We start from the raw sequence: 5,056 nt of genomic DNA, 5'->3' as shown, positions 1-5,056 counted from the left end.
ACATTAGGCACTTTAGTTTTCAGAAATGACGACCTGCAAATTTCGACTAGACATCCTACGTGATTTTGCACCAGGTGTTTAGGTTCATGGACCTTAGGGGAGCGACCTATTGGTGTTAATAGGGTTTCCTTCAAGTTCTGTGGCGTTTCAAGAACGTTTGATGGGTATTTGGCTCTTGAAAGCATTGTAGGAAATCTCCTCTTATGCACTCTTGAAGGCTGTAGCTTAGACATTGGGTAGAGACCTCTGTAGGAAGTAGTCGAGAGTCGTTCGAGTGTAGGTTGACACCCTATGCTTGCTTCCACGCGCCTGTGGGTCGAGCTTCGTTCTTAGCTGACAAATCTTGTCAAGTGAGTTCTCTCTGTACTGACGTCTGTCGCGGCGTATCCGCCAACACATGGTGAGGGTGGGCTCTACTTTTACCTTTGTTTTGTTAAACATGAAGTCCATTTGTTCCATCTCTTTTCTCTTGCCGTTCTCCACTGGAGTGAGCCGAGCCTCGATGGCAACGAGTCTCTGTTTCAGCTTATAGTTCTCCTTGTAGAGGCTTTCAACTTCATTTTGAAGGCGGACGGTGTTGTCTAGCTTTGGGCAACCTAGAATAGAGAAAATCCCAAAGCATTCACTCGAATTTCCATCACGTCCTCTAGTTTTGGCTAGAGTAACACGTTTTTTGACTTTATCATGGCTCAGAGGTGGTTGAGAGTAGAGATACTCGGTAAGGACCTTGATTGCAGTAGTTTAGTAGGACAAATTAGGTGAAAGATTCTTGAGACTAGCTAGTGGTCTGTAAGGGTATCACCTAAGTAGTAAGTAGATATTTGAGATTAAAATTTGAATTTTCCACTTTTTGCACTCTTTTTTCATGTTCAGTAGAAGTAGGGTAAGTAGAAAACCATCAACATTGCATCTGATCTAAGGTGCATTGAAGAAAATCAGAAAATTGTCAAACCTATCTTAGGTATGTCTAAGTATCTTTATGTCCTTGTTTGATCTCACCAGTAAACCCCATAGGGTAGCCATTGCTACAAAATAAATTTGGGAGAAATGGGGAAGACTAGCTCTCAAGAAGACAAGTATGAAATTGCAACTAGCATACAGATTTGTAGAAAGACATTTGGGTATGCTTGAACAAATAATATTGTCCACTTGTGGAATTGAGTATGCAAGCATGCTTTTGCCATAGTAGACTTTGGAAAAAGTAATAGCTTTGATGCTATCTTGGGATGACCATTCATATGTCAACTCAAAATGGTTCAAGATTGGGCTATGAACATCTCTACTTGAGGCATAGAGGCATAACAATGAGGTTCACTATAAGGGACCATATTTATAGAGATGCTAATTGAACCTCAGTGGAAGACATTGACATAACTATGGAATCCAAGAAACCATTACCTGCTTGGTTGACATAAATAAACACATATTTGGATGTGCAAAGCATCTAAATATGGAAGCTTGGGAAAAGAAGCTTTAATCTGAGAGCGATTGGTAGAGGATAAAATCTACATACAAGAGAAATTTTTGGATCCCTTTGGATGGGATCAAATATTGGTGACTCTAGATGTGTGCATGAATGAGTCAACACCCACAAAATTTTGCGATGAAAATGGTTTTGACATAATGCCCTTTCAAATGTGAATGCTATATTGGAACCAAACTTGGAAAATGATAAAATAGCTTATTGCAAACGAATAGTGGATGAGGTTTCCATTCAAGATATTAGCGATGATGACGATGAGGAGTTTCAAGATTCGTGAGATGATGAGTTAGAAAATGACACAGAGGATGAGCTATCGAGTAGTTGAGGAAACAATCATAAACCAAAACAAAACTAGGCAATCTTCTATAATTTTCCAAATCAAAAATAAAGAAGAAAATGAAGATACCAAACAAAACAAGCGAGAAAACAACAAATTAAACAAGAAAAAACAATTCCTTGATTAGAAAAAAAACGCAGCATTTTATGCTCGTGGGAGGAGATGATTGTGTTCTAGATAAAATCACCAAAAATCCATTGAAATCAACTTCTCTAAACACAAACCCAAAGAAGAAAAGAAAAAAGAAGCCCTAGGACACAGCTAAAACATCATCGAGAATGTCCAAAACTAAGAAAAAAAGGGAATATCAAAAGCTAAAATAGACCTTAAAAGAAGTTTTGACAACAGAGATAGAAAGTGACAAGAAATCCAGCACGGAGAAATTTGACGCACCTTATCACTATAGAAAGTACACCATCCAAGACCAAATAATTGTGATTCAGCAGCCAATGAGGGAACTCAAGGAGCCAAGTACACCTTATGATGGACCTCAGAATGCCAAGAAGATTGATCTAGTTGAACTAGGAGAAGAACTAAGATCGTCTTACATAGCTACAGACATCACTAAGGAGCAAGAGAAACTTCTAATAGCTACCCTCAAGCAGTATAGAGATGTGTTTGATTGGTCATTAGGACCTTAAGGGAGTGGATCCAAGTATATGTGAGCATACAAAGACCCCTTAAGAGTGATGCCAAACCGCAAAGATAGTATCCCTACACTTACAATGAACCAGCTTTGAAGAAAATCAAAGAGGAGATAGATAGGCTTAAAGAGTCGGAGTTTATCTATGAGATTGAACACATAGATTGGGTTTTGCCAATCATGGTAGTGCCCAAAAAGAATGGAAAATTTCTAGTGTGTATGAATCTCAAGCAGGTAAAAGCTACCACCATAAGAGACAAGTATCCCTTACTCATCACAAATCCCTTAATCACAAATCATGTGATTGAGAGAACTACACATAAGGAAGATTACATCTTTATTGATGGCTTTTTGGGATATAATTGGCTAACAATAAAGCCAAAGGATCAACACAAAATTTCCTTTGCAATTAAATGAGACATATTTTCTTATAAAGTGATGCCATTTGGCTTGACCTATGCACCTACCACATTCTAGAGACTAGTGAGTTCTCATTCAAGGAATATCTAAGACAATTCTTAAAATTCTCATGGATGACTTATGTGTATATTCTCTACTGAGAAACAAACACGCAGAGCACCTAAAAAATATTTTTTGAGAAGTGCAAGACTTATGTATCTTCTTAAATCTAGAGAAATGCATCTTCATGGTAAGAGAAGAGAAAATTTTGGCCACAAAAGTTAGAGAGGTACAAGACTTTATGGGCCATTGTGGCTATTATCGAAGGTTTATATATATGTATGCAGTCATTGCAAAACCTCTCTATGCTATCACCACAAAGTTTGAGTCTAGTGAAGAATGTGAAAAAGAGTTCAACAATTGAATAAGAGATTGAGTTTTGCTCCAATTTTGAAATCGCTTGATTGGGATAAGATCTCTCATGTCCACGTAGATGCATTGGTATATGCAATCGGATGCATCCTAGCACAACCCCAGAGAGAACAGTATGGATTTTTCCATCTGTCATTCCAACAAACAAGTCAGTAGTGTGGAAAGAAATTACACAACCACAGAGAGAGAAGAATTGAGAATGGTCTATGCCCTGAAAAAGTTTAGATACCACATTCTCATTTATATTTTTTGTGGACCATCGATCACTATTATACTTAGTGAACAAAACATGCAATACATAACAAATTTTGTAGTGGTTTATTATATTTCTTGAGTTTGATTTCACTATAGTCGTAAAAAAGGGCACTATGCATCAGAGGGTGGACAATTTGTCTTGATTGACTCATGGAGAAGCACGAATTGATGACGATTTTCTTGATTTGTATCTATTCAATATTGAGATGATATCGATGTAGGAAAAATATGTAATACCATTGTTCACCATCAGTTCTACTAAAAATTGAGAGGGATCCATCGATCATTGAGAAAACATGCTCATTTGTGCTAATATCAAGACAACTATATAAGCATAAAAAATATGGAACACTTAGGCTATGCATTAGGAGAAATATGGACTTGGCATGGGCCTTGTAAGGAATCCTAATTTTTAGGGATTAAGGTTAATGTTGTGTAGGGCTAAGGGAACAAGGGCATTAAAGAAGGTAGTTTTGAGTAGGCTTTTGTAGCCTTTATTTTAGACAAATGTAGGATGTGGACCTAAGAGGTTACTTTCTCTTTCTAACTTTTTGAGAGTTAAGGAAGTATAGGGGTATGGCCACATCAACAAAAACGTGGGTCACCAAGAACCAAAATTTGACTTTTTTTAAAAAAACTCATTTTTACTTATTTTTTACGTAAAACTCCCTCCCAAGATATATACATATCCAAAAATCATTTTTTGACCCTTTTTTAACCTACAAGCTTTAAAAGTCTATTTTTTCAAAATCTTTTTTTTCAACAAATAAAGAACACTTTGTTCTCTCCTCCTCCTCCCTCCTCTTTCCCTCTCCTCTCCCTCCCTACCCCTACCCTTCCTCCTCCTCCCAAATCCCTCCCTCCCCCCTCCCCCCTTCTCTCCTCCCATGCCATCTTCCTCCCTCTCCCTCCCGCTCTATATTTTTATCTTTTGCTTCCTCACGCAACAACTGTCATGGTGCTTACGGACATCACAAATCGTTTGCTTCCACCACCACGTACTCTGCACACCAAAAGCGTACATATTCGCTTGCCCACGGTGTTTACACCGAAGGCCGCATATGAGGGTGATCAAGGGTCATCACAGGAACGTCGTGTCGTCGGTGAGAAGAATGTCGACATTTGGGTGGATGCCCATTTGTAACCTTACGATTCTATAAGCCAGTTCCATCCATCCTTTAATAGCCTTTTGACATTTCTTCAATATCTTGGGAGGGGAGAAGCATGCTTGTTAGGCTGCTATTGCAAGCGGTTGTGTATGAGTGCAAGTGCTTCTTTGCATATGTGGATGCACGAATGTCAAGCTCTTCAACTCAAGACGGTAGCACTACAAGATAGTATTGCCTCTTCAGAGAGGGAGGTTGAAACTCTTCGACAAAAAATGTAGGAAAATGATGCCCACATTATGAAGCTTTCCAACACCATTACATATTTGAAAGAAACACCCCTTGGTGCAAGGAAACACAACCACACATATTCAGCCATTGAAACCCTTGCACATTTGGGT

Source organism: Adiantum capillus-veneris, chromosome 25 (assembly GCF_014529385.1).
Source record: "Adiantum capillus-veneris isolate H3 chromosome 25, ASM1452938v2, whole genome shotgun sequence".
Classification (NCBI taxonomy): domain Eukaryota; kingdom Viridiplantae; phylum Streptophyta; class Polypodiopsida; order Polypodiales; family Pteridaceae; genus Adiantum; species Adiantum capillus-veneris.
This window is presented reverse-complemented; position numbering follows the sequence as displayed.